This window comes from Mirounga angustirostris, unplaced genomic scaffold (genome assembly GCF_029215605.1).
Source record: "Mirounga angustirostris isolate CCGP_5_RB_7025 unplaced genomic scaffold, mMirAng1.0.hap1 SCAF_12, whole genome shotgun sequence".
In the NCBI taxonomy this organism is placed as follows: Eukaryota; Metazoa; Chordata; class Mammalia; order Carnivora; family Phocidae; genus Mirounga; species Mirounga angustirostris.
In genome coordinates, this window is record NW_026991720.1 from 21368665 (window position 1) to 21395642 (window position 26978).

The window sequence follows — 26978 nt, forward strand, 5'->3', positions numbered from 1 at the left end:
CTCAAATAAATAAATAAAATCTTAAAAAAAAAAAAAAAAGAAAAGAAGAGAAAAAAACCCACTAGAAAGACATGCGGAATTTGATGAAATAACAACCATAGTAGTAGGTTTTAATGCAGCTCTTTCAGAATTTGATAGAATATGAAATCAAAAACAAGCAAGAATACAGAAGACTATAATATAACTTACAAGCTTATTACACATGCATGAAAATATGGGTTTATGTATGTGATTAGTATAGAGGAGAAAAACAATAAATTTACACTTTACAAAAAGAGAACATGCAATCATTTTATTGGTGTATGGAATATTTACAGAACCAATCATATACTTGGCCATAAAGGACAAGAGCTATTGTAATATAGGGTACAGAAGAAAGGCGCCTGCATCCAGACACTCTGCTCCACAGCGTGCTGGCAGAGTGACCTTGGGCAAGTGACTTAACCTTCCTGGGTTTCGTTTCTTTATCTATAGAGTTGGGATCATAATAGCTAGAAATTTTATCTTTTATAATTACTACTGTCTCTCCCAGCCCAGCATTTTCCAGCGTGATGCCCATTTACCTACACAAAGCTGCTGGTGCCTCATGTCACTGACTCTAGGTGGAGGTGCCAGGCCATCAGATGGTCATCACTACTTCCCCGTGGGAGGGTCAGCAGTGGGAATAGGAGGTTAACATTTCTCAGACTGGCCTCAACTGACCAGTGAGCACAACGCTGTCTAGCACAGAATTCAAGAGCACCAAAAGAATGTTAAATGGATGAATTGTTACTTGCAGGAAAAGAAACAGGAACCATGTTTCCAATTATTCTTCATTTCAGACAACAACTAGCTGTTTCCGCTGGCTGGCACAATATAGCTGAATGGGGAACACTATTGAGTAAACTCTGCTGAAAAAAGGATGAATGTGGGCCAGTGAATTTTTTGACACAGTCCCAGCTTTATTTTTGCTTATTGCTGGCAAGCTTATATGAGGGACATTAAAAAACAGTTGAGAAAAACTTTGTAAATAAGGCTTAAAGGACAAGAAGTCTCCATAGCCCCTCAAAATATAAACTTTTTTGTACCAACAAGGCTCATTTGTGACATAAGACAGGACCTCTAAATTTAGCTGTTGGTTAGAAAAAAGAGAAAAACACTTAATATAAATCTTAAAAAAAACCAACATTTCTTAGTATCACAAAAGCAGAACACTGAAGTACTTAAAATATTTTAACATAAAGAAAGTATTTTCATGAGCAAGCACTTTAAAGATTTTTTTTTTTTAAATCTATTTATTTGACAGAGAGAGAGACAGCCAGAGAGGGAACACAAGCAGGGGGAGTGAGAGAGGGAGGAGCAGGCTCCCCGCCGAGCAGGAAGCCCAATGCGGGGCTCGATCCCAGGACCCTGGGATCATGACCTGAGCCGAAGGCAGATGCTTAACAACTGAGCTACCCAGGCGCCCCATGAGCGAACACTTTAATATATGAAAATATATGACTCTGAGGATACTATTAATTGTATATTTTAATAATTATTCCATATAAGGGTGGCTGGGTGGCTCAGTCAGTTAAGCATCCAACCCTCGGTTTTGGCTTAGGTCATGATCTCCGGGTTGTGAGATTGAGCCCCACATCGGGCTCTGAGCTGGCATGGAGCCTGCTTAAGATTCTCTCTCTCTTCCTCCCCCTCAACCCCCCCTCAAAGAAACACATTATTTCATATAAGTAAATTATAAATACATAGGCTATGTTATAAATTATAAGTATTCAATGTTTATATATTTTTAATAAAATTAAATGTAATAAAATATTAGCTCTATAAACACATTGAAGTTTTATCCCTGAACTTAGAGGGAAAGCAGAAATGAACTAAAGATAGTAAGTTTCCCCCACTCATTTTAGGTCACAAACACTTGATAAACTATCTGACGTCAACAGGGAATGAATGGGGCATGTGTTCCTTTGCTTTGGGGGATCTACAATATCATCAGCAGAGTGATATTTATGTTTTTGCATATTTTCATATGTTTCACCTCAAACATATTGATGAACAAGTAGATAAATTCAGGGTGGTTTTTATTTTTTTCTCCAAAATATATCCTAACTCTCTAGCTGTTCCTAATTTCTCTCAGCATTATCTTGGTGTATCAGTTCTTCACCAATCCTATTCATTCCTCTCTTTAGAAAGTTTTGTGTGACTACAAAATCGGCTCCCACCTTTCTGCTTAGAATGACCTTCTTACTCACTTCTGCACACATAAATGAATAGCCTTTCTCAGCATCTGTCTAAGCTGTTGTCATTCACAGAGGCTCCATATTCTTTCTGTGTATTAGAGAACATCAAATCCAGGAAGAAGGTTTTTTTCTCCAATTGTGGGGTTTCAGACTTACTCAGATACAATTCAAACAATGCATTGCATCCCAAGTGAAGATACATATAGGGCACCCATTTATCAGGGAGGAAGACAGAGAGACTGAAACAGAGAGGAGAGAGGCAGAAATCAGACTTCCCCTGTCCAAACTGTACTAGAAGCGAAGATTCTGTACTTCTATAATCCTGCTGATTAGCACAATGCTATCAGGACTACATGAAATGTTTTTTATTCAACTTGGTAGATAGTAGTACATATTTACCAGATTGAATTGATTAAATCAGTGTTAAGAACTACATTAAAGTGATTAGAGGAATTTTTTTCTGGTCTAGATTTTTTTTAAAGGAGATTTTTTTTTTTTTAAATCATTCTCCAAACTGTCTTCCTAAAATTTGTATGAGTCTATCTAATCACCTAAGGCACAGGATCATCTTGCATTCCTGCCTTCTCCCAACACACTGAGGTTAGATGTCTCATGCTGCCCTCATCCTTGTGATGGGAAGACACGCCACAAAGTAATTTTAAAGGATAAAGAAGGATTAAGAAGAACAGAGAAGGGGCTCTGAGGAAGATGCATCATATGAAACCAGCAATCTTTCTTTCCACGTAATTTGTAAAGCTTTTTTGAATCCGTCTTGTCCCGTTGTTTTCCCTTCACAAAGCAGGGAACTCAGTTATGCCTATTAAGAACTCCATCTGCCTCAGAAAAAGGACAGATCGAGGGGGCGGGATTGTGGGGGGAAAGATGGGGATTAAAAGTCTTTAAAGTTTGAACAAGAAGAAAAGTGAAAAGTGAAAGTGAAATTTAATTGTCAGTTTCTTCTTCAAACTTGACTTCTGGTTACAAGATAATTTGCAGTAGGCGACCACATTTTTTTACAAACCTAACAGGCATCATCATTCTGGGACTCTGCTGTGTCTCTCTTCCACTTGCTGGTCAATATCTCACTCAGAATCCAATCATTTACAATGAGTCACAATGCATGACTCAAGATTCAACTAGCTACAGTATTTTTCCTCATATTAGATTTAATGTTCCTTCAAGACTGGCTTGTAGGAGTGTTACTTCCCCACTCCCAGGTAGCTATAGATTTTTGTTACATTGTATCTGTTGTATGAGTGTGTGTGTGTGTGTGTGTGTGTGTGAATAAAATATAATGGGTACACATATAGTGTTTGAATAGTTGTATAATCAGCAGAGTGATATTTGTATATCAGGAGGTTAAAGAAACAGGAGGTTAAAGAAAATATTGATTTCACCAATTCACCCAAGGAAAAGACAAATGAGCTAAAACACATACCGTATTACAGAATACATCTGATTTCATTTTTAGAATCAAGTAATTTTTACTCAAATTTTACACATTTGATTCATCATTTCTCATAGGCTAGGGATCGAAATTTCCCTCATACATTTGAATTATTCATCATAGATGTCAAATATTACACAAAGATTTATGGTGAAATTAATACTGTGGATCAGGTATACGTGGCTGCTCCCCAATTGCATTTGACAGCATTTCCATCTTTTGGTGGTTCCTGAAAACTCTAAAAACAGGTTTGCATAAGTCAGAGCCTTTCTTCCTACAGTGAAAACAGGAGACATTTCCATTGGCTTTCATGGTGTGCAAGATAGGTAAATTTGAATTCATATCATCTAACTTTGCTGGGTCTTCAAGTATGAGCACTAATAAATGAATCCTTGTGCAGCTAGATTAATCAGCCCTGAACCAAATCCTTCTAAGACTCTTCATGGCTTCTGGCCAAGGGTGACAGGCTCAAGCTCCTAGGCCTTGCCTTCATAGCCTTTCTCCACTGGCCCCAATTTGCACTTCTACTACATCCCTTTTGTGCGGGTCCCACTAATGTCCTCACTCTTCCCCAAACATATCCTGTACATTTCCACCTTTGGACATTGACTCAAGCTGTTCCTCTTACCTAGAATATTTTCTTTTTGTTCTACAATCCCAACTCTTACTCATTCTTTTTGTACATTTTGTACTTTTTAGTCACACAAAGTAATGTATGGCCACATTCTCTTTGGAAAACTATTCAAACAATATAGAAGTATATATACAGTAAAAACTGAAAGTCCCTATGGATTCTAGCCCTTCCCTCTACTCCCCACCATCTGCCAATGGCACTCCTCCCCTCCCAATTTGCTAGCTACCCTTCCAACTCTTTCTCTCTGCATTTAATATTACAAATACAATTTTTGTTTATTTCCTTTTTAAGTAAGTAGAGTTGAACTATACACTCTGTTCTGTGGCTAGTTTCCTCCTCTTCAAGGCCTCTCTTACATTTCCTCTCTCACCTGAGGACCCATTCACTGCTTTAGCATTCTCCCTCCGCCTCCATTACCCTGCCTTGAACCTCTCACTCTTAATATCTATGGCACTCCATTGGCTTCTGATCCATCTCTACGATGTTGGGTTCTTTAACTAACTGTTGTGTGAGAGTCTTATCACTGGTATGTAAAGTCTTTGAGGGCAGGAGCTTATCTTTATTTTCTGTGGTGTTTAAAACTGTATTACGCACAGAGTAGGTATTCAAAACTAGTTTACTGAGTGAGTGAACTCCAGGTTCTCCATTTCCTGATCTAAGGTGGGAAAGCTCTGCTTAAATGGAGAGAAACACAGAAATGTACGGTAATGTGTCCTTCAGAGTTTCCATAGCCTCTCCTAAGAATTCTCCCAATCTGTTCTACATGGTGGGTTGGCAGATTTGTACACATCAGCTGAGAAGTACAGCAATTCTGTGTCAGGTCAGAGAGCCCAGGCAAAACTTTTCTTCTGGGACCTCTCAGACCAAGGACAGCTCCACCAGTTAAAAACCCTCAGAGAGAAAAACATTCTTACAGTGAAGGGAAGTTTACAGCACAGGCTGATGGAGCACAGGGTCATGAGGAACGCACAGATGATCCAAGGAAAACGCACTCTCAGACTTTTAGATCTAAAATTTCAGCTCTCATGGAACCACTTCTCCAGTGGAATTAATCACCGGCATAACAGTTGCAGCAATTCAAAAAGTCATTCACTTTCCCTTTTAACATAAAAGCCATAAAGTCAAACTTGGTGTTTCCTTTAAAAAATGTTATTTTCTCAGATCCTAGAGAAGGCAAAACAACCCATATAACATATCTTGTGTTTCATTTTAAATGCTGTCTCTTGAGTAAGTCACTAAATACTTCTATGCCTCAGTTTCTTTATCTATCTATAAAATGAGTATAACAACAGAACCTACCCTGTTGGCTTCTGAGCATTAAAATGAGATAATCAGGTGCAGTATGTAGCAAAATCGGATTCATAGTAAGTACTCAAAAATGTTAGCTATGATGAGGATGATTACGTTATGGCTTCTCACGTCTGTGTCAGGAGCTGAAAGATTTTTCTACAAGGGACTTCAGCCAAAGAAGGCAGACAAGAAAGAACACTGTTGAGCTGTTTTAATGGTGAATGTTATCAGCAATATTTCTTGGAAAATTCTATTCAGTCCCTTCAGTCTCATTACAACAAATTTGCTTAGAATCTTTATTAAAGTGATGCTTGAAATAAATGGATTATTAAATGGAAAAATCTCTCTTTTTTTTAAAGATTTTCTTTATTTATTTGAGAGAGAGAGAGCACATGAGAGGGGGGAGGGTCGGGAGGGTCAGAGGGAGAAGCAGACTCCCTGCCGAGCAGGGAGCCCAATGTGGGACTCGATCCAGGGACTCCAGGATTATGACCTGAGCAAGGCAGTCGTTTAACCAACTGAGCCACCCAGGCGCCCAAAAAATCTCTTTTTATTAGAAATTTCCTCTGAAATGGTATTAGTCATGACTGCTTCTTACATTCCTTTTGACACCTTATATGTCTTCTATTAATAGTTTCAAGTCTTAAGTCCAAATAACTGATTGAAAGGATCTAATGTAATATTTAATAACTAATTTGTTTTATCAAAAGAGTTGCTGTTGGTTTCAAAGGAGAGCTTCTGAATCCTTCAACTGAGGTCATTAATCAAAACAGATAAAATTATTTTAGTTAATAACTAAATGCCAAGATTACTGCAGATAACCAACATAGTTAAAATACTTCAGATTGCTGGTTTTAGTCTCAAATCGTTATTGAGACCCACCCTGTTATTGAGTCCATACTGGGGACATATGCAGAAAAAACCTGAAGCAATGAGCCAGTTACTTCTGACACAAAGACACTCAGCACCAGTCGATTGAGAGTTTCAGGTTGAATAATTCAGTTATTCAATTGTTTGTTTCACCTGGGCAATATCTATATCATAAATCAACGGATGCCATCTGAATAATTAATGTGTGTTCATCCATGTACAGGCTAAGGGCATAGGATTTGAGGTCAGAAAGAGAAGGGTTTAAATTTCAACTTGAGGGTGCCTGGGTGGCTCAGTTGGTTAAGCGACTGCCTTCTGCTCAGGTCATGATCCTGGAGTCCCAGGACCGAGTCCCACATCGGGCTCCCTGCTTAGCAGGGGGTCTGCTTCTCCCTCTGCCCTCTTCCCTCTCGTGCTCTCTGTCTCTCATTCTCTCTCTCTCAAATAAATAAATAAAATCTTTAAAAATAAATAAATTTCAACTTGGTAACCTCCTAGGTAAGTGAACCTGGGCAAACTGTCTAACCTCCCAAAGCCCCAGTTTCCTTATCCCTAAATGTGACTAACACTTGTTTTGCTGGCTTGAGAGGATAAAGTGAGGTAATATATAGAAAGAGCTTAATGCACAGGAGGTAGATATTGGGTCATTTCCTTTTTTTTTTTAAGATTTCACTCATTTATCTGACAGAGAGCACAAGCAGGGGAAGAGGCAGAGGGAGAGGGAGAAGCAGGCTCTCTGTTGAGCAGGGAGCCTAATATGGGGCTTGATTCCAGGACCCTGGGATCATGACCTGAGCCGAAGGCAGCTGCTTAACTGACTGAGCCACCCAGGCACCCCTTCCTTTTTCTTTTTAACCTCTTTAGTTTCTAAGTTGTGATGATAAAATAGTAAATATATAATATATCAGATGATGATAAGCACTGTGAAGAAGAGCAAGTGGGAAATCCTGAATGTCAGCCAATGAGGGAAGGGGTGGCTAAAATAAGAAAAAACGAAAAAGTAAAAGGAGACATGGATGAGGCAGTTTAGCCTCAGTGCATGCATATAAATATTGTCATGATGCATGAGCAAGTTGTGTTCTTTCAGCCTTCATTGTTTCGTGCTTGTGACCATCACAAACAGGAGGACACAGCCTAAAATTATGCAGGCAAGTGGAGAAGAGGAAGAAGTTAGGAATGACGAGGTGGGGGAGCTAAGACTTGGGGGACGAATGAGCTGTAGGACCAGTCATTGGTGTCAGTGGCCCTCAGTCCTAAAGGTGGCATCCATTGGCCTGGAAACTCACACTTTCCATTGGTACCCAAAGATGCAGTCTAGAGAGTGAGCTGAGTTGTAGCAGCAGTTCAGCAGTTTCTTTCTTTCTTTCTCTTTCCTTCTTTCTTTCTTTCTTTCTTTCTTTCTTTCTTTCTTTCTTTCTTTCTTTCTTTCTTTCTTTCTTTCTTTCTTTCAGGGAAGGAGAGGGGGGTCAGGGAGGGGCAGAAGGAGAGAGAGAGAATCTTAAGCAGGATCCACGCCCAGCAAGGAGCCTGATGCGGGGCTCAATCCCACAACCCTGAGATCATGACCTGAGTCAAGAGTTGGATGCTTAACTGACTGAGCCATCCAGGCACCACCCACCCCAGCAGTTTCTTTTGATGATTAAAAAAGTTATTGCTTTAAAAATAAAATAACCACATCACAGAAAGGATATAACAAATACAGCAAATCTGAAAGATTTAGAGAAAATAAGCTGCCTAGAATCCCATCAGCCTAATGCATTTAATACCAGCATTTGAATTTATTTCCTCTTAGATTTTCTGTATGCATATTTAAAGATAACTGAAATCATACTGTATACAATTGTGAATTCTGTGCTTTTAAATATAACGGTCTCATAAGCATTTTCCTTGTTGCTAACCAGGTTTTCATAACTATCCTTTTAATAAGTGAATAATATATTATTAAATAAATGAATAGTAATTTACTTATATTGTTAGATGTTTAGAATCTTTCCAATTTCTTGATATTATAAATATCACATCAATACATATTTTCCTGTATATTTTCTCTTCCATATTTTAGATTATCTTCTTAGAATTGATTTTCAGAATTTTCAAAACATGAAATGTTCCAGGACACCAACATTTTATGACTTTTTATATATACTGCCAAATTGCTTTTCAAAGGGATTATATCAATGTATAGTCCCAAGAATGATGTGCGAGAGTAACAAACCTCATTGAACCCTTGAAAATATTGGACTATTACATTATATATATATATATATATATATATATTTTTTTTTTTTTTTTGCAGTTTCAGTTTCCAGGGTGTGATAATAAACAAGTAAATACTGAGTATATTGGATGGTGATAAGTACTGTGGAGAAAAGCAAACTGGGGAGAGGGAAAGGGACAAGGGAGGATTGATGGTTACTGTTTTATATGGGATGATCAGGAAGGGCCTTTCTAAAAAGATGGCATTTGAGTAAGAGCTGAAGGAAGAGAGGGAGCAAGGTATAAGAATCATCTGAGGAAAGGTGCTTTCAGGCAGAGAAAACACCAAGAAAGGCCCTAAGGCAGATATATGTTAGGCAGTCCTGGAGGAAGAGCAAGAGGGCCAGTGTGGCTCTCGGTGCTGAGAACAGGGGTGTGTGGGAAGAGAGGAGATCAAAGGGAAAGTGGGCAACCAGGACATGTAAGGCTTTATCAGCCATTGTAAGGACTTTCTTTTATTTTGAGTGGGATGGGGAGACATTAAAGGGTTTTGGAAAGAGGGGAGTCAGGAATTGACTTGTGTTTCATATGATTAGCCAATATGTTCAGAATAGATGAAATATGCTCAAAACCAAATTCAGCCTCTTTCCCAGCAAACCTCCTACATGCTCAGCATCTCCATCCTCTGATTCATCAATGCTCAAAACCTCAGTCATTTTTTGCATCTTAAAACCAGTCCTCACCAAGCCCTGTCAATTCTCCCTCTGAAATGCATCTGTCTCTTGCATTTGCCTTCTTTATCCATTCCCATTGTCTAAACCCTACCACGATTAACTGATCTCCCCACCTTTTATATTCCTGTTCACCACTTCTACCACTCAGTGCTGTCAGAACAAGCATCCTAGCAAAGCTGACCCATTTATGGGTCCACCCTTTATCTTTGCTGCCCCCTCCTCTAATAAAGTCTAAATTCTTCAGAACGGAATTCAAGCTCTACCACAATCTGATTCTAATGGAGCAGTCAGAACTTACCTCCCATTATTATTCAGAATTAACTGTGCCTTCCTGTCTAACAAGTTTCCCAAACCAGCTGTGCACTTTCTTACCATATACCTCTGCTTACATTGTCTCACCTTCCCCTCCAGCCCCACCCAGAAATCCTACCCATACTTCTAGGACCACCTCACATGTCACCTTCTTCACAAAGTCATTCCCAATCTTCCTGGCTAGAATTATGCTTCTTTTTTTCTTTGTTCCCATAAGCTCTCCTTCATTACCCACACGTTCTGTACCACATTATACCAGTTTTGTGCGTATGCCTTCTTTCCTACTTGGTGATAAGTTCCTTGAGGATCCACGGTCTTGTTTATCTTTGTGTTTCATAGAGCACTTACTACAATGCCTTGAAGATAGTAAGTATCCAGTAAATGTGGAATTTAAATTCCCCTGAGGTTTTGTTGCTAATTTGTTGTTGAAACAGAACCAGGATTCAGGTCATCTGATTCTCAGCTCCATGCATCGTTCCCAATACCATTCTTTCTGAGTTCTTCTCTCTGTGGTTCATTGTCATCTCATCTGAAGTACATTTGAAAATGCTAAGGAATTTTAAGGAAGGATGACTAAACAAAATTAAATGGTGGAATTTATCTCCCATGCAGCTATTTAAGTTAAAGTGAACCTAATTTAGGGGCACTAAAAATTTGACTTTGGGGGTGCCTGGCTGACTTATTTGGTAGAACATGTGACTCTTGATCTCGGGGTTGTAAGTTTGAGCCCCATGTTGGGTGTAGAAATTACTTCAACATAAAATCTTTAAAAAAATTGACTTTGACATTAAAAATAAAAATTATAAAACATGACACATACATGTTTAGAAATTTTTTAGCTTCTTAGAGTTTGATTTTTGAGCTGCCCTTAATCTTTTAGGAGCCAAGTTGCCATGTTTCTTGGTATGCTCTAAATTTGTGGTCTGGGGGAGAAAAGAAATAAAGTGGGTGTGATTTGGTTTAACAGCTGGAAGCAACATTTCTAGCTCCTATGAATATGAGAGGGCTTAAACATTTGGGATGAGACCCTGAGGCAAAGTACGATTCCCAATTATCCCAATCCTCCCCATCATGGAAAAATAGCTCAAGGAACTAGTGTTCTCAATTGGGCTTCCCCTTTGGTATTTGAAGTTAAATAAATAAATTATACTCCCATACATGTTATATATAAGTATATGTAAAGTGATCATAAAATTAAGTTACATTATTTAAAATAGGGTAATAGCTAGCATTAATATGCACATATGAGAATTCTTTTTGAGTGATGAATGCTGATACCTTGGGGAAAAGCAGACCTGACTGAATTAAGACACACATATTTTAGAGAATGGTTTATGGTAGCAGGGAGGAAAAAAGGAAATGGAATAACTCTTTCCCTCCTAAATAGTTGCTGCCTTCTCTCCATTGCAACTCGGAAGAGGTCAGCATTGCTATGAAAAACGTCCCATTGAGGTTTTCACAAATTCAAATGAAATGGAATGAAATTAAAGCCTTACGTTTCACAGGGGGGAAAAGGATGAAACAGAAAAGCACTAATTCAGCTCACTCCGTCTCACTCTGTTACGGCAGTGGCTGACGTGGGAATCTGAAGAGAATTGTAATACGGGATCATAGAAATGAAAGTAACCTGTGAAGTAGTTTCATCTACCTCCTATCCTTGGTGAGTAAGCCCCAAACCATTACAAAGAGTTAGCATTTAAGAAACTTTCCAATAAGCAATTTCCCCCAGCTATAACCTGAATTCTACCTTATAGAACAACATGGACAGTTTTCTTCTTGCGCTCAACAGGGAGATATAAAGACAGCTTTTTGCCATAGCTAATGATCATAACCATTTCTGTATCACAGGGGTTATATTTCTGGGCCATGGGGAGACAGCACAGAGCAACGGGTAAGAATTCAGGCTTGGAGACAGGGTTGTGCTGAAGCCACAGCTGTGTGATCACAGGCAATTGACTTAAGCTCTCTAAACCTCAATTTCCTCACCCATAATGTGAGGATGATAATACCATCCAGCCAATCAAATGACTGTGAAGAATAGTCTAGAACAAGTGCTGTCTGATAGAAATATAATTTGACTCTGCAAATATGAGTCACATACGTACTTTAAAATTTTCTAGTACTCCCATTAAGAAAAGTAAAAAGACACAGGCGAAATTAATTTTAGTAATGTATTTTACTTAACATATCCAAAATATCATTTCAACGTGTTAAAAAATTAGTGGGATATTCTACATTCTCTTTTTTGTACTAAGTCTTTGAAATCTAATGTGTATTTTGCACATATCGTTTACCTCAACTCAAATTAGCCACATTTCAAGTGGCTACCAGTAAATGATAGGTCTAGAAAAAGGTTATAAAGCATTTAGCACTATCCAAGGCCTCTGGTGAATGCTACAAAGTTGGGGCTTCGATTTTTATTGTTAATATTATTCTTAGAGAACAGTGTGATCTCAAAGCCTTTGCTTTTCCAGATGGACTCGTCTATGGTGCTATTAGGGGTACCTGGAGAGACTGGGTTGCTCAAGACTGAGCCCTCCATTTACTTCAAGGGCAACTTCCTCCTGGTCACTCTCTATCTTGTTATATGGAGGGGGCCACAATAAGTGGGATCTGCATGGAGAATATACCCAGTGAATGCCAATGATTTTCAGGTACTGACACATTAAACCCCAAGAAATAGGTACCACCACTCATCTGCTACCTTCTCATAGAAATAGGACAGGATAGGGGCCCTGGGTGGCTCAGTTGGTTAGGCGTCTGCCTTTGACTCGGGTCATGATCCCAGAGTCCTGGGATCGAGCCCCACATTGGCTTCCCTGTCATCGGGGAGCCTGCTTCTCCCTCTCCTCCTTGCTCATGCTCTCTCTTGCTATCTCTGTCTCTCTCTCAAATAAATAAATAAAATCTTAAAAAAAAATAGGATAGGACAGGACACTTGCTAATGCAACCATCTGCTCTTATATTTTTTCCCTTACAAGTAGCGAGGTGGTATGCAATACCCTGTGTTCAAAGTTGATTTGATAAGTTAAACATAGTTACCAAAGAACCCAGCAATTCCACTAGGTGTACCCAAGAGAATTATAAAACATGTATTCACACAAAAACTTGTACACAAATGTACATAGCAGCATTATTAAAAAAGGCTAAGAAGTAGAAACAACCCAAATGTCCATCAACTCATGAATAAGTAAACAAAATGTAGTATATGCATGCAATGAAATATTTTTCAACCATAAAAAAGGATGAAGGCCTGATACATACTACACGCATGAATGGATCCTGAAAACATTGTGCTAAGTAAAAGAAGTCCGAATTTTTTGCATGATTCCATTATCTGAAATGCCCACAGTGGGAAAATGCATAGAGACAGAAAATAGATTAGTGATTTTCAGAGGCTGTGGGGAGGGGAGAATTGGGAGTGACTGCTAAAAGGTATGGAATTTCTTTCTGGAGTGATGGGAAAGTTCTGGAATTAGATATTGGCAATGGTTGTACATTTTGACTATATAAGAAACCACCGAGTTGTTAAAAAAAAAAAAAAGTCGATTTGGTATCTTGGGAAGCATTGATCAAACAAACAAGTATGCCAGAACCTCAGAATAGAGAAGTATTTATAAGACTTTAAAATAGAAGAAATCACTCATGCCCAAAATATTATTTAATGGGATATCATCTTTAACTAAAGACGTAATATCAAATCTTTCTTTCCTCTCCATCAATTAAAATTGTTTGACAGTTTACCATTAAGCATGTTAACTAAGAGGACACAGACCTAAAGGATACACATGTGTATACACATATTCATAAACATAAACGCACGTACGTGTGTCAGAATTGTCTGAAAGGGTGTACAGGTTCCTCTGTTCCAGGCTGTCTCACGGCTCCCATTTTGCCCCACAGCTCTCCAGAGACACCTGCCCTACTGTGTGGCGGAGTGCAGCAGTTAAGACACGGGCTCAGGACCACACAGCCTCTGTGAAAGTCTCAGTCTGACTACTCACTGATTTGTGATTTGGGGCAACTTTCCTAACTCTTTCGTGTTTCATGTTGCCTTTGCAGTGGAATGAGAAGAGTGCCCAGGCTTGTTGCAAGGATTAAGAGAGTTAACATATATAAAGTACGCATAAGAATGCCTGGCTGTGGTAGATACTTTATAAGTGTTTTATAAATAAAAATTGTAAAAATGTACTTAAAACCCTGTCCCCACAGCATGCCAGACGTGCTTGAATGTGCTTTCTCTGTGTCTGGAACGCTCTTTCCCCACAAATAGCACCAACTCAATCTTCCTTCAGTGCTGTGTTCAAACATCACCTCAGCAGCTCTGATCACTGTCCCCCTCCCTTGCTTGTTTCTGTCTGTAACATGTATTGTGTTCGGACATACAAAATGATAATTTGCTTATGTATCTTCTTTGTGCCCCTTCAACTCTTACCAGAAGGCAGAGATCTTATCCGTCTGTTTGCTCCCCAGCCCTAAGTGCCCAGAGCAGTGGCTGCCACAAAGAAGGGACTCCACCATGTTTCTGGAATGAGTGAACAGATGGTAGTTCCTTCTGGACAGGGGCCCTGGGGATCAGGATAGGAGTAGTTGTCCCTTTCACTGAATATCCCTTTGCACCATTTCATCTTTTACCATGTACTTATGTTCATTTCATAACAACAAAAAGTGAGAAATAAAATACTGGAAATTAGGGGCACCTGGGTGGCTCGGTTGGTTAAGCGACTGCCTTCAGCTCAGGTCATGATCCTGGAGTCCCGGGATCGAGTCCCGCATCGGGCTCCCTGCTCGGCGGGGAGTCTGCTTCTCCCTCTGACCCTCACCCCTCTCGTGCTCTCTGTCTCTCATTCTCTCTCGCAAATAAAAATAAAATCTTTAAAAAAAAAAAAAAAAGTCTTTGGGCGCCTGGGTGGCTCGGTTGGTTAAGCGACTGCCTTCGGCTCGGGTCATGATCCTGGAGTCCCGGGATCGAGTCCCGCATCGGGCTCCCTGCTCGGCGGGGAGTCTGCTTCTCCCTCTGACCCTCCTCCCTCTCATGCTCTCTCTCATTCTCTCTCTCAAATAAATAAATAAAATCTTAAAAAAAAAATGCAATAGCTTAGGGCGCCTGGGTGGCTCAGTCGGTTGGGCGACTGCCTTCGGCTCAGGTCATGATCCTGGAGTCCCGGGATCGAGTCCCGCATCGGGCTCCCTGCTCGGCGGGGAGTCTGCTTCTCCCTCTGACCCTCCTCCCTCTCATGCTCTCTGTCTCTCATTCTCTCTGTCTCAAATAAATAAATAAAATCTTTAAAAAAAAATGCTGGAAATTAAAGAGTGTACATGGATCAGAGGGAGAAGACAGAAGCAGAAAGCAGTCAGACTTCAGGCTCTGTGACCAGACAAGGATTCTAGAGGATGCTCCTACAGGCCCCCTTTAGACGTTGTCCATGAGTAAAAAGTGCAATGACGCCTAGAAACGGCATTGAGCCCCAGTGTTGAAGCACAGGATGTACACAGGTGAGCGAGAAGTCTTAATAGGATCATTCGTATTGTGCAACGTGTGTCCTGTACCTATGGGTACAATGGGAAACTTTTCCATGGCAAAAGGCCTGTTTCCAGGCACAGTAAACAGAGCGTTTGCTGAGGGTTGTTTGCCCACTTCCACCACTGCATGGACAGGCAGGTGGCCATGGTGTATGGGATTCCTTGGGCAGAGACAAGACAGTCTGTGTCCATGGCCTGAGAACAGTGCCCTTCCTCATTCCCTAATAGGTCCTCTGGAAACCTGATAAAAATTAAAGGATCCCTTGTAAGAGCACTGGGCTTAAAATGAACTGTTCTGTAAATATATCCCAACTAATTTGGGGTAAAACTCTGCTCTGAGTTGCCTTCGGGGTCCCCTCATTGCTCTTTCCAATATCTCTCTTCACTACCTCTTTACTACCTCTCCTGTCAGGAAAAAACAACTGATGAGTCCCCAGCCCCTTGGTTGATGTATTACTCCTTCCACAATTTTTTTAATTTAAAAAGGGATTAATTGGAAAGAAATAATAATGGTGACGCTGTTGATAATGATATTAATAATACTGATGATGACAATGATGCTGATGATAGCAGTGATTGTTACTGAATATTTATTGTGTGCCAGGTGTTCTGCTAAAAAATGGATACAATTTATCTTATTTAATCCTCCAAAAAACTATGTTATTGACAAGGAATGGAAAGTCACATAGTTAGCAAATGGGCAACGAGGGGTTTAGAAGCACTGTCCCTAAAATTTTTTGCTCTGAGGAATTCCATCACTAATTATTCAAATGAATGGATTTCTAAAGTGGAAGCTTTGACCCTGTAGAGAGAGAGTTCGGGAGAGTCCGACAATCATAGTAACCCTCCATAGCAATGAAACTGACCATCAAGGCTTGAAACTTTGAACAATCCACTGTGTCTATGACTGCCTTGGTTCAACTCCTGACTGACACTCATGACGTTACCTGGGCAAGTCACATAACCTCTCTGTGCTTGAGATTATTGTTAGAATTCAATGAGATAATGTCAATAAAGTGCTTGCAATAGTGTATGTATGTGTGTGTATGTAGAATGTATGTGTGTATATATATCATTCAGATGCTATATATTTTGATTGCTATATATCTCTATTAGAATAATTTATTTCTAGCTTTTAAATAACAGAAGTGATCTTTTACTTGATTTTTATAATGCAGTTGTTGATCTATTTTCCATAGGTTTTTTTTTTTAAAGGTAGCATCACAATAGAATTTCAAAGGAAAGTACCCCAAATCTCATTTCCCTAACACAACAGTTATTTTTATTTTTTACATATTGCCTTCAAGTTTTGCTAATACTAGGAAGTTACACGGAGAGGACACAATATTGAATCAGATTGGGATTTTTATCTCACACTGTCACAAACTAGCTATATAACCTCAGGGGGGTTATGCAATGCCCTTTGCTTTGGTTTCTCAAGGTACCAAATAAAGAAGCTAGACCATACAGATGATCTTTAAGATCCCTCTAGTTTTAACCGTCTATGATTTTTATCTATAATCTACTTCTTTTGTTTCAAGATATTCATATGAAATTGCATATAGAAGGTACATGTAAGAAGTGTTTGCAAAGCTAGTTAACTTTGTAAGCTATGTCTGAGAAATAGTTCCACATATATAATGAGTTCTGCAAAGGTAGGGTTATAATTAAGAACCCCAGGAATTTCAAAAACTGGCTACCAAATTACCAAAAAGCAATAAAAATCAGTATCAATACATTCATGATATGTTTGTTTGCAACTAAAGTGTTAGCAAGCTCACACATTAATTATAAGTAATACACATAGTTTGATAAGACCATTCTAGTCTGTTGATACACAGTTGTTAAATTCACAAAAACATTACATCAGTGTAATTTTTCCATGTGGTATTCTTAAAGTCTCTTTCTAAGAAAATCAAAGAGGAAAAAACAAAAAGAAAGGAGTGACTCTACCTGACTTAGATCATATTGGCAGAAACCTATCAATATAAATGTCTAAAATGTCAATAACTATTAATGGGATGAAGCAGTCACTCTCCTGCACTGCCGCTTGGTGTATAACCTGGTATAACCTTTCTAGAGGCGATTTGACAATACTAATCAAGAGCTTAAATATGTTCCTATCCTCTGGCCGGGTAACTCCACTTACAGGAATTTGTACTAAAAAAATAAGGCGTGCATAAATTCTTTGTTGCAGTATCGTATATAACTGCAAAGAACTGGAAACAATCTAAATGTCCAGAAATAGAAGAATAGCTAAATAACTGATGTCACACATACATTAAATATATGTATACATGACTATATGTATTTATGATATATATATGTATATGTGTGTAGACATTTTTCCTGCCTCAGCCAGATCTAATATAGATATCAATGGTGCTCATTGCTACTGCCTTAATCACTATTTCTAGGTCTTTTCAGTGAACAGAGGAGCTAAGAAATATATGTAAATATAAACATTAAAAAAATTTTTTTTAAGAAATGGCTACGCCCAACGTGAGGCTTGAACTCATGACCCCAAGATCAAGAGCCACATGTTCTACCGACTGAGCCAGCCAGTGCACCTTATATCACTAACTTCTTTTTTTTTTTTTAAAGATTTTATTCATTTATTTGAGAGAGAGAGAGAGAGCACATGAAAGGGGGGAGGGTCAGAGGGAGAAGCAGACTCCCTGCCAAGCAGGGAGCCCGATGCGGGACTCGATCCCGGGACTCCAGGATCATGACCTGAGCCGAAGGCAGTCGCTTAACCAACTGAGCCACCCAGGCGCCCAACTAACTTCTAATTCAAATTCAGAACTACAAGGTTTTTACCTAACCTCTTCTTTTACATCTCGATTTCCTTCCTCCCATGCTATGAATCCTGACTCTCAAGGACACTGAACATGATAGAATTAGAAGATCCCATAATTAGTATTTGCTTATCCCATATTACCCAGAACAGCGATATCGACACTACCACCAACCATATGATTACCAAAAATGGTTAAAAAATGTTTTTGCAGTCCTTTTTGTCCTTAGGAAATATCCCATTAGGGATATATAGTCAAATTACTGTGTTTTAAAGTTATTCAAAATAATTTCTCTGTGTGCCACAAATTGGATACAAAATTAGGTTTTTTAAAAAAAATTAGGAATTGGATTTTAAAAAATTAGTATTTTCATAATTATGTAAAATATTTACGTGATTCCAAAGTCAAGTCTACAAAACAAGATAAACAAGTCTAGTTTCTATCACCATCCCTTCTACTTCATTCCTTTCCCCCTTTTATAGGTAACTATTATTTTGTGATGTTTATCCTTCCACTGTTTATTCTTTAATTCAAGCAAATATATACACACACATATACACACATGTATATGTGTGTGTATATGTGTATCTGTATACAAATATATATTTATATCCATTCTTACATAAATTATATGTTTGCTTTTCTCCCTCTTGCTATGTACTTACAATGTATCCTAGAGATCAAGCCATATATATAAAGATCCTAAATTCAATTTTTTAACTGCACAGAATTCCATTGTGTGAATGCACCAAACTTTTTCAACCAGTCCTCTATTAATGAACATTTGGGTTGTTTCCAGTCTTTGCAATTATAAACAGCTTCTGTCTTATGGTTTGGTATTATATTTATACATACTCAAGTCGTAAATATAAATAGATTTAAAAAAATAGATTTTTACTGTGTGGAACTATACAAGATGAACCTAGACCACCTTATACCAAATATCAAGGACATTATCCAAGACTACTAGGGTCATGTCAAAAGAAGTCAGGAGCTAATGTGAAGAGACCAAATAGGGATAATTTAAGCATTAATAAGAATAATTAAACAAGATGTATTGAAACACATTGAACATGTTTCAATTAATGAGTTCAAATGATAATTGAAAACAACAACAAAAATAAAAGCAAAATAACAAAACACCTATTTGACCACCATTGGCACCTGCCAGAAAATCAACTCAAAGAATAATAAGATTAAAATATTACTATTTTGCAATTCTTTTAAAAAGATTTTTGTTTTATTTAAATTCAATTCTATTTTGCAATTCTTAATAAACCAATGATTCTAGATAACATAAAAGAAGAGAGTATTACACATTATGCCCCACCCCCCATGGCAAAACACACCACTACCTATGAGGCAGTTTTGAAAAAAAGAAACAAAAACAAAAACCACGAAAACCAAAAAACGGAATCTGATAAAGCTTGCGGATGGTTGTAGGAAATGCACAGGATATAAGAGATGTTAAACTATACTATGGGGATGCAATGTGAAAAATCAAGTTCTATAGCTTGGTTTCTTCAACAAATAAGTTGCAAGGAAATATTAGAGTGGAAACCCATATATATTTAAAGAGATGTAGTAGACATATCAACCAATCTCAGTATGGGAACTTCATTTGGATCCTGCTTCAAACAAACTATGAAAATAAATTATAATACTTATGAAACAATTGGAAATTTGAACACTGAATACTTCATATTATTAAAATATTATTGTTAATTAGTTTAGATGTGATACTGGTTATGTTTTTTTTTAAGACCTTATCTTTTAAAGATCCAAATTGGAATATTTATGGTTAAGATGATACAATTTCTGGGGTGCCTGGGTGGCTCAGTCAGTTAAGCATTGGACTCTTGATTTTGGCTCAGGTCATGATATCAGGGTTGTGAGATCGAGCCCCAAAGCAGGCTCCGCACTGGACATGGAGCCTGCTTAAGATTCTCTCTTTCCCCCTCCTTCTTTCTGTCCCCCCCCAAAAAAACAAAAACAGGGGTGCCTAGGTGGCTCATGGGTTGGGCATCTGACTCTTGATTTCGGCTCAGGGTCATGATCTCCTCGCTCAGCCTCCAGAAGACTGCTTGAGATTCTCTTTCTCCTTCTGCCCCTCCCCCCCAAAATAAATAAATAAATCTTTAAAAAAACAAAGACAAATACAAACAAAAAAGATGATATAATTTCTGATATTTGCTTTAAAATAAAATGAGTAGGGAAGAGAAAGAGGGTATTGATGGGTTGATGAGTACATGGGACTCATGCTTTCTACCTACTTTTTTTATGTTTTAAATTTTCTATAATAAAGCATTAATATGCATTTATATATAATGGGTATTTTGGGAGGTGCGTGGATAAACATCCATTATAAAGAAATACAACAAAATATTAATGGTGGTTACCTCTGCATGATAGGATTATGGGGGTTTTGGTGATTTATATTTTTTTGTTTTTACTCTACTGTATATACTGTAATTTTTATACTGCACATATATTCTTTATAATCAGGAAAAAGCTATTTAAAAAGAAAAATCTTTTGTTTAACAATACCATTTTCACAGTTCAAACTAGGATTCACTGCTGACACAGTGAATAAAATAACTTTGTATATTTTAAATATAACTGGGCAAAGCAAATTATTTAATATTTAAATATATTTAGTTTTGAGTGGCTACAGATAATAGTTCATGAAAATATAACTCTAAGTTTTGAGGTTTGGAAATTCTGTCATTTGGTATAATACGATAATCTTAAATTTATGGCTTAGGAATAAACAGCTCATTTTTTTTTTCCTCCTCCTTACATAACACAAAAACAACTGATCCAGTTTGGCACCAACTTTCTCCTCCAAAGTCACCTTTGTCTGAAATCTAGCACCTCAGGTTTCAATCAAATACCTTCCAGATGAGAAAAGGTTTCTTAACAAAATTTTCTTGTAATTTTACTATAGTGTTCATTCCTGGCAGCTTCGGAGAATCCTTTTTTCATAGGTAAGTGGGTGGGAGGAATGCTTCTTCCTCCTACTTTCTAGTGAAGGAGAGAGAGCAAGAGAGAAATCTAGTGATGGAGAGAGAGCAATCAGTTGAAATCACTCCTTTCGTATCGCTGAAATAAATGTAGGGCCATGATGTAGATGCAATTAAAGAAAAAGATAGTTAATGGGTAATTTTAGCATATTAAAAGTTAATATGGTGTACTGCAAGGTTTGCCATTCGATTAGGAGGAAATTAGTTCTTTGAGATCAGTAAAATTGTTTCAAACCAACTTATAAAAACAAGCATGTTTTGTAATTACATATGGACATCTAATAATTATATCATCTGAATGACCTATAATCAGAGAAGTAACCCTTCATTTATTCTGAAATAAAGATATCTAGTATTCCTTCTTCTTTTGGTTCACATGTAATTTTCTCCTAAAGAAACCACAGTCAGCTTCTTTCTGAAATATATATATATATATTTTTTTTTTTTAAAGATTTTATTTATTTATTTGACAGAGACACAGCGAGAGAGGGAACACAAGCAGGGGGAGTGGGAGAGGGAGAAGCAGGCTTCCCGCTAAGCAGGGAGTCCGATGCAGGGCTCGATCCCAGGACCCTGGGATCATGACCTGAGCCGAAGGCAGACGCTTAACGACTGAGCCAAAGGCACCCCCTTTCCGAAATATATTAACAGAATATCATTAGAGTAACATTTTGTTCTAAATGTAGACTTTAAAGCAAAGTCATTGGTAGATGTGGTTATTCATTTGGAAGTGAAATTTTCTGATTTAACAAATGGCTAGGGGCAGATAATGTCGATTTGGGTCCATTTGTCCATTTGAGGTTCCATGGATGATTATATGCTTCACATAAATTCAATCTACAATTGCAACTATGTGCCCTGTTTTGTGCTAAGTATTTTCATATATAATCTCAATTATTTACTACAATAACCTTGTGAAATAGTTATTTTGGAGAGAGATTAAGTTTCTTGCTCAAGGTCACACAGTTATCAAGCGCATTACAAATCCTGTGTTACCACTTTTAAGTTAAGAACACTGGTGATTGAGAGCATTTGCAGCAGTCCTTGGTGCCTAGTATGGAGCCTTGTACTAGAAAGTATGTCAAGTCAGTTCAAAGGATGATATTCATCTGTCTCATTGTAAAAACAGGGTTCTCCGCCTCCCTCACACAATGGAAGATGTGCAAGAGGTGCAGCATTCTTCATATTAGAGCAAAGATGGAGCCAGTTGAGATGGAGAGTCTCTCATGGAGAAACCGACTAAAAAGCATCAAGGAGAAGAGAGGGGGCGATCTGTTCTTCACAGCCGCAAAGCCAAGCTAGCTTTCTGCCTTGATCTTTTAACAAACTTTAGTAAGTTCAGACACCTTTAACCCTGGGAACCAACAGCTTTTGATTTGGTGACCAGGAAACTAAAGGTCAACCTGAGAAAATGGATTCTTGACATATTTCCAACAAAGGTCACTTGTTTTATCCCAGTGGACTCAAAGTTAAGAATTAAAAACCTCAACGTTGGTAAATTATGTGTTTGAAATACTGGGAGTTCTAATTAGACATCCATCCCAAATGCTAGTAGAGCCCACTCTATTCATTTACTCATAACTTTATGAAAAACTGTTTGTTTGGGATGTGGTTTCTAAAAGCAATTTACCTTCAGGCTTAGTTAAAAATGGAATGTGTGAGAAAAGAATTTTCCAACTTTTACTGACTCGGTGATGCAAAGGAAAATATGTTTATAAAAATTTGTCTGCTTGGTAACTCAAAATTAATTGATTTACAAAACTTGGATTTCAAGTTTAAATGCTAAATTCAATTATAAATTTCAAGCGTTGTTTTTTCAGAGCATACCCTTGTTCTAGCTACTAATACTACAGAATCATTCTGATGGACATGAACTGGGCATCAAATTATTAACTATCCCTCTAAAGTTGTATTAGAAGTATTTTATTTGTGGAGACATAAATGCAGGTTACACAATACCTTGTAAATTGCCTTGAATGAAAGGATCTTAAAAATAAATAGGAACAACAAAAATAAAACATGACTAACCCTCCTGCCATCATCAAAACAAATGTTTCCAAGGACCTGAAGCCAAGAAAATAGAAATCCATAAACACAAAGGCCAAGATAATCGGTGAATCTACCAGGTCTCCATAAAGGACAAAACAAAACACTAAAAACCAGACAAAACCCCAAATCCCATCTGCTTTGAAGGAATGAATGCTGAAGAACATTGACCCTTTCTGCCCCTCCGCCTACCACAGAAATCCCAGCCTGCAGCTAATTTTAAAATTATCAAATCTCCAAAAATTATGGGAGGTGGATGTCTTAAAAAATGCGGTCGATTCAATTGCATGGGTCATATCCACATTAGCTAAAGTAGTAATTATTGAGGGAAGGGTAATCTACTTCATTCATTTTAATAACCAATTCTTTTTCAGATTTGCCACAGAGCCAACTCAACTTAATTATTAAAGCACAATAATATTGGATTGAACTATTTTTCAATCCAAGAATTTTTATTATAGAGAAAAGGCTTGGACAATTTAAGCAATTATGTGCTTCATTTCTCCTTTTCTGTAACTCCATTCTTGCTTATTTATAAGGTATTGAATTTAACTTGCTTCATTCGTAATGTTTTACATCCTGTCATCTTCTTTTAAAAAATTTAAACTCGATTTTAAAAAGGCTGCAGGCTAAGTGTTGGTGGCTAGTTCCTATGAGTAACAAATCATAGTCCCTAGAGCTCAGAGTGCTGACCTGAAGGACAGCAAACCAAATTTTGGCCGCCCTGAAAAACTCTGTGTACACAACTAATGCATATTCTCGATTTTACCCCTCTGCTCCCAAAACACTTCCTTGGATGCCCAACTTACACGACCTCTCCTTATATCCAGGCACACACCACTTCTTTTCATTGGGATGCAATATCGCTAAAGGGCAAGGTCACTTGAAAGAAAGCTGAACTTGGACTCAGACTCCAGGTGAGTTCCAGCTCTTTAGGGAACCAGTTAAAGGTAATTTAGCTCAGTGGGTAAGTGTGTGTGCCTGCTAAAGCCAGAACGCAGAGATGCAAATTCTCGTTTTCCACTCTCTAGCTATGCGACTCTGGGCAAGTCATTTAAATCTTGTGCCCGGTTTTCCCATTTATAAAATTACGGTGATATCAATAAGAGCCTCAGAGAGTAGTCTTGAGGATTAAATGTCTTAATAGGACCGGGGCACCTGGGTGGCTCAGTTGGTTAAGCATCCCACTCTTGGTTTTGGCTCAGGTCGTGATCTCAGGGTCCTGAGATGAGCCCCACGTCAGGCTCTGCGCTCAGCCTGGAGTCTGCTTCAGATTCTCTCTCTCTCTCTGCCCCCCCCCAAATAAATAAATCAATCTTTTTTTTTAAGATTTTATTTATTTATTTAAATAAATAAATTTATTTATTTATATATAGAGAGATAGCGAGAGCAGGAATACAAGCAGGGGGAGTGGGAGAGGGAGAAGCAGGCTTCTGGCCAAGCAGAGAGCCCGATGTGGGGCTCGATCCCAGGACCTAGGATCATGACCTGAGCCAAAGGCAGAAACTTAATGACTGAGCCACCCAGGTGCCCCTAAATAAATCTTTTAAAAAAAATGTCTTAATAGGGCTTAAAACAGAGCCTCAGGTATCCTAAGCATGCACTAAATGCCAGCAATTATTCTTACCAGCTGCCTGACCTTGGGGGAACTCACCTAACCTCTATGAAACTTTATTTCATCTTCTGTACGAAAAGGGATCACGGACCTCACGTGGTCTTTATGAAGACCAAATAAACTCATATTAGTCTGTTGCAGTCATTTTAAAAATGTAATCAAGTATCAGGCAACTCTTTCAACCAAGTAGAATTAGTTCTGTGCTTCTGTAATACTTGAAAAACACACATACACACATTCCTGCGACAGCACTTGTCACATGGCATTGTCAGAATTTGCTTACCTGTCCATCTCCCCCACTAACAGTACATCCTCTGATTCACCTCTGGACCCTCAGCATGTTAGTCACACCTAGCACAGGACAGGCACTCAATAAATATTTGTTGAAATGAATATTGTCCAAACGGAGCAGGAATTCTCAAGGCCTTGGCTAGAAATGATGGATTACCACTTTTTGCCAAGTGTCCTCAGTAGACCACCCAGAAATTCTCTTGTTTTTCCTCTGGCACAATATATTGAGATTTTGTCATTTTGAATGTAGCCAATCTTGTGTGGTTACATTCACATATTCTTTTTTTTTTTTTTTAAAGATTTTATTTATGTATTTGACAGAGAGAGAGAGAGACAGTGAGAGAGGGAACACAAGCAGGGGGAGTGGGGGAGGGAGAAGCAGGCTTCCCGTGGAGCAGGGAGCCCGATGTGGGGCTCGATCCCAGGACCCTGGAATCATGACCTGAGCCGAAGGCAGACGCTTAACGACTGAGCCACCCAGGCGCCCCCACATATTCTTTTTGTTTTAAAAAAATTATTATTGAGCACCTATTGTGTGCCAGGTCCTATGCTGGGCTCCATATCGTACACCACAAATGTCAAATGCCCAGGCGAATTTAGTCCCTGCATACTATATTGAAAGAAACTATTTACTAGAGAAGCATTTACTACTGGAGATAATAAGCTCCCTGGTTTGATTACTTCATTAGAGCGACAGAACGTCAGGGTGGGAAGGAATGGTTTTCTAGAAGTGGGAGTCCTTTATAGAATAATAATTAAGGTCAGAGATGTGACTGCTTAAGTTCAAATCCTTGCTCTGCTTTGTACAAGGTGTAAGACCTTGGGCAAGCTGCTTAAGCCCTCTGAGCTTCACTCTTCTCATCTTTAAGATGGAACTAGTACGACTGATATGAGTATTAAGCATAACAATCCACATTAATCACGTACAATGATGCCTGCCCTATAGTAGGCACTCTATATGTGTTTGTTATTGTGATGAACCTGATCCCTCACCCCAGTGTTTGAACTTCCATCACAGATATATCCAGCAAATGGGGCAGGAATGCCTGAATTCTGCTTGAATACCATCAGGGGCAGGGAACTTACTACTAACAGTTATCTACTTGATTGGTGGGCAAGGCTAATTGTTGGGTTGAAATATACATGCTTACATCTTCCACTCAGGGGTCCTCCATCTGTCATTTGGGACTACTCAGAAGAAATCTCATCTCTTCTCTGCAGGATAGCCCCTCTAACTTTGGAAGGTAGCTACATATGCTAGCTATCATCCTCATCCTCACACACCCACACACAATCTTAAATTTTTTAATCATTTTTATATGACACTATTTATATGACCATTTTTATATGATCCCTCATCCTTTTTTACTCTCCTTGAATAATCTTTGTTTATCAATGTCCTTCTTACAGGTTGAAGGATTTATAACACAGAACAATTGTGGCCTGATCACAAGTGAGTACTAGAGAATGACTTCCCAACTTGAACACTATATTTCTATTAATATAGCAAAAAATTGATTTTTTTTTGAGGTACATCACACTGTGTTGACTCATCATCTACTAACAATCTACAGGAGACTCTAAATCTTCCTACGTGAGCAATTGTAAGACACCTCACCCCCAATCTATACTTGTACAACTGAATTTTGGATCTTTGAGTACTTTACACTTGTCCCTATTAAACTTTATATTGTTAGGTGTGATTCATTCTTACATTTTGTTGGGATTCAATCGGGGGGCAGGGGGAGATCCTGACTGTCTCATCCAGCTCATTTGTGATTCTTTCCAGTTGGTGTGTGATCAATTTAGCACACCATCAATGTTATTATCTTAATCATCAATAGAAGTGTTAAGGGGGATGGGGCTGCAAACCAGACCTGCATTAGATCCCTAGAGACCTAGGTGTGCATCAGCCTCTTAAGAAAATTTTTAAAAAGACATCACTCATTCAATCAGCAAATATTTATTGAGTGTCTACCA

General features: G+C 38.3%; 1 protein-coding gene and 1 long non-coding RNA gene across 4 annotated transcripts in view; one reads left to right on the forward strand and one right to left on the reverse strand.

Annotated features, from left to right (window-relative positions):
• The window catches only part of LOC123835301 (uncharacterized), a 32073-nt gene extending 5379 nt beyond the window's left edge, over positions 1-26694 (forward strand). Inside the window, exons 3-7 of one of the 2 annotated variants that reach the window (XR_008505226.2) lie at positions 11272-11362; positions 12177-12356; positions 22176-22378; positions 23923-24009; positions 26409-26694. This is a non-coding gene — a long non-coding RNA (uncharacterized LOC123835301). The remainder of the gene's footprint in view (positions 1-11271; positions 11363-12176; positions 12357-22175; positions 22379-23922; positions 24010-26408) is intronic. The other variant, XR_006788711.3, reaches the window with a different exon arrangement.
• Positions 1-26978, reverse strand: part of MKLN1 (muskelin 1) — a 326049-nt gene that overhangs the window by 275479 nt on the left and 23592 nt on the right. The window lies entirely within an intron of this gene.